The sequence below is a fragment of the Neoarius graeffei genome, chromosome 14 (assembly GCF_027579695.1).
Source record: "Neoarius graeffei isolate fNeoGra1 chromosome 14, fNeoGra1.pri, whole genome shotgun sequence".
NCBI classification, from domain to species: Eukaryota; Metazoa; Chordata; class Actinopteri; order Siluriformes; family Ariidae; genus Neoarius; species Neoarius graeffei.
Window position 1 is genome coordinate 14,446,776 of NC_083582.1, and position 13,537 is coordinate 14,460,312.

A 13,537-nucleotide genomic window follows, 5' to 3' on the forward strand; every position below is an offset into this window, starting at 1 on the left:
AATCCAGGAGAATGCTCCTGAGAACCGGGAGGGAGAGTGGTTAAAACCCGCAGTACAGTGGAACAGGCCATTATGTAACCTCAGAAACTGAGACAAGGGTTAACGGGGACACGCCCCCACCAGACGGCCCGGCGCTGCGCGAGAGGAAACGGAGAGGAGAGGAGAGGAGAGGAGGGGGGCGGGGTCATTCGCGCACGTCGGGTTTCACAAAACACACACACACACACACACATTTGCACACGCAGGCACGTGACTCCAAATGGCCGCTGTCGCTTCCTCTGCCTCGCGCGCAGCTCCGTCCCCACTTCCCGTCTGCCCGTCCGAGTCGGTCCGACGCGCGCGCCGTTTCTGAGTCCGCTTTGGAGGTCACTTGTGCACGCGGAGGCTTTTACACGCACAGCACGAGAAACGGCGGCACGAGCCTTTGGAGTAACATCATCACTGCACACCGCGTCAGAACCGAACCGAACCGAGCCGAGCCGAGCCGAGCCGGGGAGAGAAACTTCGATCGGTCGCGAGACGCCGGTGGGAGGAGCCAACAGGTTACCGCTCACAGGTATTCATAAGGTCCCCCTTCCCCGTCTTCTTTTCCTTTCATCTTCTCCTTGAAACTTCCGACTTGTGCTGCTCTCATCATGTTCCCCCACATGTCTCACTCTGATATGTTATTTAAAGTTCAGCTCCACCCTGAGCCACACTCAAACACCTTTAGATCATCATGGGTTTCATGGGTCTGCTGGTCGTTGATGCGTTTCTGTAGAAGTTAGGGGTCTGCTCTGATGTCATAACATTGTCATTGCAACTATGGCTACGCTTTCTCATCATCATCATCATCATCATCATCAATGATATCAAGCGTGAAGTGATCACGAAAAAAGCAAGAGCGTCTGTCTTTTGTCATGCCCCATCGCCGTCAACAAGAAGTCCAGTGTACGATTAATGGAGACGGAGAAGAAGCGGCGAGTTCCAAGATGACAAGTGCAGCGATGTTGATGGAGGTTAAGATGAGGATGTGAGAGAGCTGGACAGAACAAAGGACTAAAGCACCGCTGCATCGCTCTCTTTAGCAAGATGCGAAGCAGGGCTGATTTCCTCTGTACGGTACCACTCTCAGCATGGCATCGGATGGAAACTGTTAACCGAAGCGAAAGTAGAACATCAGGTCCATGAAAGAAGGTGTAGTGGTTAGAGCTGTTGTCTTACGGCAAGAAGGTTCTGGGTTCGAACCTCTATGGAGCTTGCATGTTCTCTTCATTGCCTGTGTGGGTTTCTTCCATGTTCTCCGGTTTCCTCCAACAGTCCAAAGACATGCGGATGAGGCCAACTGGGTGCTCTAAATCCCCCGTCGGTGTGCATGTGAGTGTGAGTAGTTTGTGTGAGTAGAATGTGAGTAGTTGTTCATCTCCCTGCGATAGACTGGCACCCTGCCCAGAGCTGGAACTAAAATAGGCAACTCATAAAACTTAAGCTGTCATTTTGGTAACAAATGAACCTGGCAGATCGGTACCACATTTCAGTATTGTTATGGTAACAACTATGACAAACTATGCATTATATACAGTACCAACTTTATACCTGAGTAAGTGTTACCTGTTTGTAGGGCGGTAACGGCTCAAACCGAACACGGGAATGACATTTTCACTACCGCTTTAGTAACGGCGTATACTGTCATTATGCTAATATTATTCTCTTGGAATATGGGCATGAAAACTACTGTACATTGTAGCTAACTTTTTAACTAAACTCGCAATCAAAGTAGTATGGAGTTGTTGTAGTAGTATGGATACACACACACACACACACACCCCGGACACTTTATTAGGAACACCCATCCATCCACCCACCTGCTGTTTGATGCAGTTCCCTAATCAGCCGATCCCTTGACAGCAGCACAATGCATCAAATCATGCAGATACAAATCCAGAGCTTCAGTTAATGTTCACTTCAAACATCAGAATGGGAAAAATTGTGATCTCAAAGTGTGACATTCACTGTGGCATGGGTGTTGGTTTGAGTATTTCAGAAACTGCTGATCTCCTGGGGTTTTCATACACAACAGTCTCTAGAGTTTACACAGAATGGTGTGAAAAACAAAAAAAATTTAGTTGAGTGAGCGACAGTTCTGTGGGTGAACAAACAAATGCCTTGTTGATAAGAGAGGTCAGAGGAAAACAGACAGATTGGTTCAAGCTGCCAGGAAGGATATAGTAACTCGTATATTCACTCTTTACAACCGTGGTGAGCAGAAAAACATCTCAGCATGCAACAGCAGAAGAACACATTGGGTTCTGCAGCCAAGAACAGGGATCTTTGAATCAACAGCAAGTTCCTATTAAAGTGGCTGGTGTGTGTGTGCATATATATATATATATATATATATATATATATATATATATATAGACACACACATACAGGGTTAGTCAAAATTATGTTAACACTTAAATGGTAGAAACCATTTATTCATAAAACATACATCATATGTGCAAGATGATTTACAGGACGGTCTCAACCTGTTCGCCATTGTGTTCAACAGACAAAAACCAACGAGCAACAGTACCATTTAAAGAATAAGAAGAATAAAAATAATCCATTAGTGTTAACATAATTTTGACTAACCCTGCATGTGTGTATATGCACACACACACACACACACACACACACACACACACATATATACACGTGTGTGTACAGTGTTTACATACGTTTTAAAAATCCGTTGACGTGAAACATCAGCCGTACAAATCTTTATGAACGAGCTGTTGCTATAGAAACAATAACATGTTAGAACTCGCACTATACATTATTTATTCATTAATATAAACCTGCACTACTGTCAGATCTGCTGTTATAGAAAATTAGGCTTATTAACACCTTCTGACCAATCACAATCCAGCAGTGATGTTATAAATAGTAATTTACGCAATTACAGCACGTGTAATCATTGTTTACTCTGACAAGTGTTTTCATGTTCTGTCTCAATCAATTCTTCTGACACACCAGTTCCACCAGAAAAAAAAAAAAAAACACTTTTCCCTTCTCTACTTCCTTATAAGATGAACGCCAGAACACAGAATGGAAAAACCAGGAGAAAAAAAAATGTGATAGTGACTCAACATCTCCTGGCAAAAATTACTTATTTATTTCTTTTTCAGCCGCTGAATTTCTGATGGTTTATTTAACTTATTTTTTTCCCACATGGTCCTTGGAAGAGATTGTTTTTTGGGGGGAGACTGGACATTTTCAGTGTTTTGTCAAGGACCGGAGTGTGTCAAAAAAAAAAAAAAAAATCCCCCCCACACACAATGCAGTGGATTTGTGCAGTGATTGTGACAATGGTGCTATTGTTGCGGGGCTAAGCATAGCGCTGTGTCACCATACTGGGTCCTGATGGTGTCCAACTGTCAGATCTACATTTAAACCACAAGTAAAACCGGTGAGAGATCTGTGGATTGGTTGTACACCAATTGTTCCTTGTCTTCTACTTTTTTTGCAAAACATCTTGTGCAGCAAAACTTACTGATGTCTTCCTGAAAAAACCCAACATCCTGGCTCTCAGAGGATCACTCTTGAGTTCTATTCTCTCTAGAATTCGAGTTTCACTCTAACTTCTAACTTGCAGCTCAGCGTGACGGTCATTTGGTGTGTGAAGCACTAATTAGTAAAGATGACTGGACTCTTCAAATAGGCGTTGAAAATCCTGACTATCTTCTTGACGTCCGACAAATTTTATACTTCAGATCAACAAGGAAATTAGGCTCTGTTTCCAGAAGCTGTTATCTCTGGAAGCAGTTCCCAGAAGCTGTTTAAGCTCTGAAGGAACCAGACATAGCCTGCCTTTTTGTCTCTGAAGAAAACAGGCTCTGTTTCTGAAGGACATATACCTGAAGAAAGCCAGCCCTGGTTCTGGACAATGGCAGATCTGGAAGTGAGGTCTGTTCCTGCAGGTTGTTTGGCTTTGAGTCAGGTGCTGTTTCTCGAGGTCAGTTGGCTCAGAGAGCAAGCTTGAAGACAAGCATTTCTGAAGAATGCAGATTCTGTTTTTGGAGATCATTAACTCTGGAGTTAGGTGCTGCTTCTTGAACCAGTTTTACTCTGGAAGTAGGTTTCAGGAAGACTCACTTCTGTGGAAAGCAGGCTTTGAACACAGTTCGCTCTGGAAACAGGTTTGTTTCTCGAGATTGTTAACTCTGAGAGCAGGTTTTGATCATAGAGACCTTTTATCTGGATGCTGTTTATCTCTAAAGGAAGTAGGTTCTGTTTCCAGAGGATGTTATTTCTGGAAGCCTACGCTAAAGATAGCAGGCTCTAATTCTGGAGAACATTGCTCAGCAAGCAGGCTTTGATTTTGAAGAGCCTATGGCAGGTATTGAAGGAAACAGAGTCTGTTTCTGGAAGACATTATTTATGGAAACCATCTCTGCATGTCAGGGTCTTAGCTTTATTTCTAGAAGCTTTATTTAGAAAACTCTGAGAACAGACTCTGTTTATACAAGTTGTTCATTTTAAGCATTATTTGGATTTTCAGCTCTGCAACATGGCCTGTTCCTGGAAAGTGTTAACTCTTGACACAGGTTCTGTTTCTGGATAACTTTAGCTCTGTAGTTGGGTTCTGTTTCTAGAGAACTTTAGAGCTGGAGACAGGTTCTGTTTCTGAAGAGAGTTGGCTCTGGAGACAGGTTTTGTTTCTGGAGAACATTATATCTGGAGACAGGTTCTGTTTTGGGGAGACAGTTTTTCTTTCTGGAGACTGTTAGCTCTGGAGACAGGTTCTCTTTCTGGAGAACATTATCTCGGGAGACAGGTTCTGTTTCTGGAGACCATGAGCTCTATTTTGGGAGAATGTTATCACTGAAAGACTGATGTTGGTGCTGAAAAAATCAGGCATTTTTTTTCTCTCTCAAGTATTAGCTCCAGGAGCAGATTCTGGAAGTATGCACTGTGTTTATAGATTGCATTAGATCTGTAATCAGACTGTGGAATCTGTTTCTGGAGGCTGTCTGGCTCTGAAGAAAGCAGGCTCGGTTTTTGGAGAGCACTCAGCCATGTGCCATGTTACTAGACTGGTACACGGCTGCCAGGAACCTCCCGCTTGTTCAGGCCTCGTGTTGATGTGGTCAGACCAAGCGAGGCGAACAGATCAGCCCAAACCACACGGACAAATTAGGGCTGAGGAATCGAGCCGTGGCATGCAGAGGCGTAAAACCTCATTTGCCAAGAAAAGCTTCCTTCGTCCTGCTTGGAGAAGTGATCATTGTGTTTTGTCGTTGTTTCTTAGCAATTTGTCGTTATTCCCAACAACTGGTATGGTTGTAGATATTAGAACATTTTATCTTAATAATCCCAGAACAATTTTAGCCAAAAGACCTTGTGTATGCTCATTACCGTCGACGTTGAGGAGCAGGAATTTACAACAGGCCTTTATCAGCATTGACAAGGACATTTCAGTGCCATAAACCACATATTCACAAGCATGCTGTGAAATTTCAAGGACCAAGTACCCGAGCAGAGTTACAGCTGCAATGCGAATAGTTTCATAGACGAGGTTGAAGTAGATTCTGGAAACCCATGTGAAGCTATTTTGAAGAATTTTCACAACATACAGTTATTTGTTTTCCAAGATGGTTATCACAGAAGCTATGAGCCATTAGTAGACAAGTTTGATAAGTGGTTTGCACGTGGATAACTTTTAGCAATACTTGTTATAATCGTTGTAATCCATCTTGTATTCACAGAGCAGCTGAGGACGTTTCTCCGAGCGAGCATTGTGGCTAATGCAGCGGTCAGAGGACCGTGAGGCTGCGGCGGTTCGGTTTAGCTGCAGTAACATGTGATTCGTTCTGAAGCATCTCTCTCTGGGGGGAGAGGGGGAGTGTGGGAAAGGCCTGAAAAGTGCAGAGAGATTGTGAATGAAAGGCAGGATTGGGAAGTTAAACCCCTATGATGTGCTGAGAGACGAGTGCGGAAGGAAGCCCCATGAATGCTGATGATCTTCTGCCATTAGACTCTATCGCTAGGGATGAAGGCTTTTCTTTTCCCCAACCCACCCTGTCTTTTGGGCTATTTCTCCTGCTTCTTTGATGGTATTAAAGTTTTCATGTGTCAGACAGCACAGATCCCAGCAAGATGAAGAACGGAGAGATGAGAAGGAGCGGGAGCAACTAGGTCACAGAGAAGGGAGAACTCAACTGCCTTGTTTCAGCCAGAGGTGCACCGATTGACCGGCTGCCGATCGGAATCGGCCGATTTTCACGTGATCGGCCATGACCGGCGACCGGCCGGTCAAAATTAAAATATGCCGATTTTCTGCCGATCAAAACTTGTGTATCACATAGAGATGAAAGTGGAAATACTCGTAATTCGCAACTAAAAAGGCTGCAGCTACACTGGCAGCTTGAACATGCTTTCTAGTGCGATTGTGTTGCGCTTGCGCAGAACAGTGTCAGTCCTGAGCGCCTAACGAGCACCGGCGCGCGCGCCGTTAACAAAAAAAAAAATTCACGATAGTTAATTTTTTTTTTTTGTGCCAGATATTGGATGTGAAAAGAAGAAAACATTTGTGGTTGTGTGAATTTCCCATTACAGGAATTAATACGTTAGCCTATTACCAAACATCTAGTTAGATTTGTACAAAGAGAGAAAGAAAAAAATGTCTTTTTGTTTGTTTTACGACCTTGGTTGCACTTGATTCCATTGGAAATTACTCTACAAATACACATTTGACAAAGATGATAGAATGGCTATGGTTTAAGTATGACTGGAAATTATTTTTGTATTTTGATACTGAATAAAGAAATGGGTTGTTCTATAAGGCATAAGTTTTCAGATGTAAATAGGCTTATGAAAGTGTGTTCCGTAGCAGTTGGCAAATAATATATGAGGGGGAAGTTGTTTTTGTGCCAGATATTGGATGGGAAAAGAAAAAATGTTTGTGTGAATTTCCTATTACAGGAATTAATATGTTAATACCAAACATGAAGAAAGATTTTACAAAGAACAATGTCTTTTTGTTTGTTTTCAACCTTTGAGGTGTTGAAAATTTATTACTGAAAATCTGGCAGAATGTTCTATTAAAGAAAAGATAAAAAGAAAATAGTCTTTGTGTGTGCTGTGAAGTGGTTTGAAAAAATGAAATCGGAATCGGCCAAAATCGGTATCGGCAGGTCACACTCCATGGAAAATCGGAAATCGGAATCGGCCCAAAAAATTGCAATCGGTGCATCTCTAGTTTCAGCCTCTTAAAGGGGGGAGTGCTGTTTTTTGCAACACATTTGGTGGAGTACTCTCACAGGCGCTTACAGTAAAAGAGGTCTCTGCTGCCAAGTGGTCTCTCTTGGTAGACCACTTGGGATGGTGGGAATTGTCCGGGTGCCGTGTTCACTGGAGAGAAACTGGGAGAAAGTAAGTCCTCTAGAAAACAGATGCCACTAGTTTGGGCTTCTTTTTGGTAACTGGAGTTCAGGATACACCATTAAACAACCCATAAAGCTTCCACATTCCTGGTCAAACTGAAAAAGAAAAAGCCCATATGTGTAGTTGGGAAGAAATTGGCCATAATCACAGTACTACTACTACTAATAATAACAACAACAACAACAGAGCATTGCAGCTCTTGGCTTCATGTCCTTTGCCCGCTATCAGAATCCCAACTGGAACAAGCTGTTTGGCCTTTTATTTGTTGTGAAAGTGCTGACGTGGTTTTGTAATTCTCCCTTGTTACACTACAGTATCATTACACATATCAAGAGTCTATGGCTATAAAAAGTGCCCGTTTTCCACCCTGGAGTTAATCATACCCAACTGTAACTGAACCTGGTGACCTTTTGTCATGAAAGAGGCTTTTATTTTATTGTGCATCAGTGCAGCAGCATTTCTCTCTCTCTCTCTCTCTCTCTCTCTCGGTCCTGGGAGTTCAAGCTGCAGATTAATTGAGACAGGCTTGGCCACCTCGGAAATCTATGTTTATATTTGCCAGCAGCAATCAGAGCTAACTGTATTTATCCGCCCTTGTGCCGGTGTTATCTGGGACTGGGATTGGAGTGTGTATATACAGATTGGAAGGATTAGAGGCTTGGGTAGAGGTTTGGAGCTGTAAGTACAGTACCAACTCTTCCAAACCCCCTCCCCTTTAATAAATGGCCTCCATTGGGTTGTTGCTTTCCTCTGCAGGACAGCACCATTAGTTTTGACGGATGATCTGTTCTTCCTTTGAAATGGCGATCTTAAGCACATTGTCATAGAAAATCTGATTCACCCCCTCCCTCCACACCACCATTCTCTATCTTGTTACACCCTCCTCTCCCTCCACTCCAGCCAGGATTCTCATTCTCCTCCTTTTCTCCCTCTCAATTTGTCGCTAATTTGCTGGAAGTGCTCCTTGCCTCGAGGGCTGCTCGAGTTCCTTTGTGTTTCATCTTCATTTTGTCTTTGTGTGAGTGGAGTGTGTGGAGTCAGAACGTCAGATGGGTTTGCGCTCACGGTGAATGTGTGAAGATGCTTGAAATGAAGAGCGGAGTTAAGAATGGTAACGGACTAGACGTCTATAGAACATTAGAAAGTATCCACTACGTACTGGATAAAACACTCTTTGAGATGAAAATTAAATCTCATATTTTTATTTTAGGGCGGCACGGTGGTGTAGTGGTTAGCGCTGTTGCCTCACAGCAAGAAGGTCCTGGGTTCGAACCCCGGGTCCGGCGAGGGCCTTTCTGTGTGGAGTTTGCATGTTCTCCCCGTGTCCGCGTGGGTTTCCTCCGGGTGCTCCGGTTTCCCCCACAGTCCAAAGACATGCAGGTTAGGTTAACTGGTGACTCTAAATTGACCGTAGGTGTGTGAATGTGAGTGTGAATGGTTGTCTGTGTCTATGTGTCAGCCCTGTGATGACCTGGCGACTTGTCCAGGGTGTACCCCGCCTTTCGCCCGTAGTCAGCTGGGATAGGCTCCAGCTTGCCTGCGACCCTGTAGAAGGATAAAGCGGCTAGAGATAATGAGATGAGATGAGATTTTTATTTTAATTAGCTTTTGATGGATCAGACAACTTTTGTACTTGACCCCCACCCACCCACCCCGGTAAAAGTTTTGGCACCTGAGAGCTTCATTCAGATCAATTGCTGAAAAAGTTTTCACCTCCAAAGAAACTCTTTACTTTTTCAGGTGATGGAAACAGACACTAGATTAGGATACAGATAGTTCTGGATAAAGTTACTATAAATAAACCTGCAGGCTATCAAAGAAAGCTTGGTTGTTGCAGAAGCGCAGTTCTTTGGCCACATTTGGCCTCACTAAACTTTCACAACATGCATAATTCCAAAACCGCACACATTACACAACTTTATTGTAACCTTCTGCCTTGTTGATGTAGTAGTGCACACACTAAATGCAAAGAGACACAAATCAGATCTTTTATACAGGGGCACTTGAGACAATGAGTGTCTGATCCTGAAACTGCTGCCTCATGAAATTACATGAAGGGTTGCCAGATCTGGCAATAAAATTAGCCTGAAAACAAGCTCGGTACCAAACCTCCAAACTCAAGGAAGCAAAATCACAGCACAAAGCTGTTTGGCTGTGGACCAGCCAGTCTGGAGATTCCATCCTTGGCAGTAATTGCCCACATAGTTTAAGTGCTTTTGCATATTGCTAGTTTATCCCACAATCTTGAAACACTCTTTGTATCCTTGTTGGACGCTCACTGCAGCAGCTGTTTCGTGCATTCCCCTCTGACTCTCTGTACGAGGTACCAAAGAGACCATTAATGAGACACATCAGCCCTTAGGGGGGAAAAAAAAAACCCTCAAAAACCTAAATAGTGGTGAGCCACAGAAACGTAGCACTGAAGCTCTCCCACAGTCTGGGAGCTGGTGTGAATGAAATTAGCCTGAGCAGTGACGGATGTGGCAGTGTAAATTAAACCAGCTCCCCCTTCTGCTAGGTGACAGCGCAGAGGTGATTAGGCCTCGTCCCCGCAATGTTTTGTAATTTATGAACCCATGCTTCCGTATCGCCTGTGCTCGAACAGCGGCCCCACACACTCCATTGACCACAGCCATTATAGCCAAGAGCTGGGGAGTTAAAAATGGCCTCATTTTCCTCTCGAGGAGCCACATTTTCCTCAGGTCCGAGTGCACTGAACGTCCCTAGTGTGTTGTTTGGGCTCTCATGTGCATTAAATGTGCTGACTCTGGCCCAGAGGTAATGCTTTTGTGTGTTTGTGTTTGCTGCGTATGATCCGATGCTCATGCTTTATTTTTAACCTTCAGTGACACGTGTATTTTACTCCGTACAGTGTTACCGTATATTAAGGGAAATATTTTCTTTGGTTAAAGTGAATGAGATTGCAACTTGCCTGAGCTTGAAAGTTAGGTCGTTTTAGATAGTGGTGGTATATATATATATATTTTTTTAAAGCAGTATGCACAAAATGATGGAAACTTGAGAGTTGGCTTAATTCATAAATGGTATAAAAGCATCATTTCCATTCAAGTATCAGAGAACATTGTATCATCGTGCCATAGGTGGCCAGACACACCACTGATCAATTAGATCATCAATTATTTTTAAACACAACTTTGCAGAAACATTTACATATGGCGCAGGGAGGTGTATTCCCAGGAGTCGAGCTCTCCTTGGTGAAAATGTATCCCTGAGGCAGGCCTCCTGCCATCACGCGTTCATTTATTTTATCTCGTAGTCTGTTGCATTCCTTGTGCAGACCCCTTTCAAAAATGCATTAGTCAAAAAGCCTCCAACATATTTCATTTTTAAATTTCCATTACTGTCACATCCCAGTGGAATGAGTTCCACATCCAAATGAGAAACTCACAGCAACGAGTGCAAGGACTCGGAGATCAGCATTAACAAATCGCCCGTTAACGAGTCTTTCACAATGTGGAAGAATCCGTTGGGGAAAACGCTGAAACCTTTTTTTTTTTGGTGAAATGTGTTTTCACAAACACAGTACTTCATCGCATGCTGTCAGAACAGCAATGTTTTTGGTTTATAGCTTCCTCTGACAGAACATTTGTGGGTGGTTGAAAGTGGGAGAGTTACAAAAGCAAAGCGAAAGAGGCCTGTCGTGTACTACATTTGTTTTGCTCTCAGATTCTGTTTTCCAAAGTTTGCATACCCACTTTTTCTTGCAAATCTTCCATCCATCCATCCATCCATCCATCCATCCATTATCTGTAACCGCTTATCCTGTGCAGGGTCGCGGCCAAGCTGGAACCTATCCCAGCTGACTATGGACGAGAGGCGGGGTACAGTACACCCTGGACAAGTCGCCAGGTCATCGCAGGGTTGACAACTAGAGACAAACAACAATTCACACGCACATTCACACCTACGGTCAATTTAGAGCTGCCAGTTAACTTAACCTGCATGTCTTTGGACTGTGGGGGGAAACCGGAGCACCCGGAGGAAACCCACGCAGACATGGGGAGAACATGCAAACTCCACACAGAAAGGCCCCTGTCGGCCACTGGGCTCAAACCCAGAACCTTCTTGCTGTGAGGTGACAGTGCTAACCACTACACCACTCTGCCAGCCTCTTGCAAATCTGCACCCGAAAAATGGACAAAACATACACCATGCTCTTGCCACTCACCTTCCTGGAAAGTTGTCCCCTCTGTCGCAGTTCTCCCGAATTACTTCTGGCAACAGCTTGTCGATGAACACGTTTTGTGATGTTGAGTCAGATACGTCACACCATCACACCATCCTAAGAACTTCACTATTGTCAGCTGGTATAGAAAATTAATCAGTACTTTCTGACCAATCAGAATTCAAGAGCACTGTGGAATAAGTAATATGTACTCCATTCCAATGAGGATCATCAATACTGTACTATAAACAGCTGGTATTGGATGGATGGGGAGTGAGGCATACGTGCCCAGAACATGCCCCTTAGCCAACACTAAAGGCTTTAGCGCTGCAACTTGCCTTTTCTGCAACTTGTGCACAAACAACCTTTGTTCTGAGAGCCATCGCTGCCCAGTGGCCAGAGTTTTGGAATCAGTCAATTTGGATTTGCGGTAAACATACCTCATACAGGGTATATGACTTCCAGCTCTTTTTCCTCCCCTCTTTATTTTGGCCTGTTCCATTGTGTGCTTAATGTAATTTTAACAGCTTTTAAAGATGCGTGACGTGCCAGTAGTCTGATTGTACGCCAGCATCTGGAGCTGATTCAGTCCAGCCCATGATCGTTAAAAATGTAAAAGAGAAAAAGAAAAACCTCCCTTCCTGACGTAACTCTTCAGCAAGCGCTAAAGTGGATGGTGCCAGCTTGGCTTGTTGGCTTGTCAGTGCTACACACACATATATATACACACTGTATAAAGCACCACCAGTAGTAGGTCTTCATTAGTATCCAAGGTTGACAAGATAGCAATGCTGAAGGTCTTTCAGCTGGTTGCCAGGGCAGTTTATTTGCAGAGAATGCCATGGTTGTGATAAATGCTGTTCATCACCCTTTGGCCCTGAAAATGTCACTGGGTTTGACCTTTGATCCCAGTCCTACCATGCAGCGGTAAAACCTGTAGGGATGGGATTTGGGTTCGGTGATGCCTTCGTAAAGGCCATCTCAATTTGTCACTGTGCGATTGATTCATAACAGTGTTTCTTCACCAACAACTGGCTGTTTAAAAGAGAGCGTGAAACAAAAAACTGAACATTTATATTCTGCAACATATTTCTCAGTAAAATGGATCATTCAGATGGGCAGGATGTATTCATCAGGCCATCCTTTAAAAAAAAATCCGTTTCCTGTCCACCGGGTGAGCAAAAAAATTTTCGGGAGGGAGGGAGGGAGGGATTTTTATATATATATATATATATATATATATATATATATATATATATGGATGGATAAGAAATCGCAATGCTGTGTTTGCTTTTTCTTTCAGTACTTTTTTATTACAAAAGCAGACACATTTAATAAAATGACAGTTTAATCAACTGAAACTTGTACAATAACTTTAAGTTAGCATTTTAAATGCTGACTGCAACATTTGCGAAACTTTTACAAAGGTACTTAAAATGTCCGACACACGGACTTTTTGTAGTTCTAAATCGACCGTTAGGCCTAGTTCGGATGAAATTACAATATTAAAATGATCATTGAATGATTTGTTTTTCTGAATCTTTACTATTTTGTTGTTCGCTAGAATACCATTTTGCGATTTCACACTTAAGCAAATGTTTGAAAACTCCGGATCTCCTTCCTTCATGGTGGCTGCCATTTTTTTGTGCCGCACGGCGCATGCGCAGAGCTGATTCAGTTCAGAGTGCGCGCGCACTCGGCGGAGGCAGTAGTGTGTCGGAGGGAACAGAAGCAGAGATAACGCTTATTCTGTCTCCGGTAAACCAGTCTTCTCTCGTTCAATTACGTGCTGGCATCAAAAGACACTGTTGGTTGTAAATGAAACCAAACTGAGTGGTTGGAGTGTATTTTCATACACAAATGGAGAAATGTTCGCTGAGTGTTTAATTGTGTAGCCACCACTGCAGACCGTTGTCGTTGTTAATTCATAGCATGCTCAGC

The 13,537-nt window shown here is 43.4% G+C and overlaps 1 protein-coding gene across 3 annotated transcripts in view; it reads left to right on the forward strand.

Annotated features, from left to right (window-relative positions):
- The first annotated feature begins 243 nt into the window (after positions 1-243).
- The window catches only part of raraa (retinoic acid receptor, alpha a), a 164,898-nt gene continuing 151,604 nt past the window's right edge, over positions 244-13,537 (forward strand). For all 3 annotated transcript variants that reach the window (XM_060939331.1, XM_060939330.1, XM_060939332.1), the window contains exon 1: positions 244-556. The gene's annotated coding sequence lies outside the window, so the exon portion shown is untranslated. The remainder of the gene's footprint in view (positions 557-13,537) is intronic.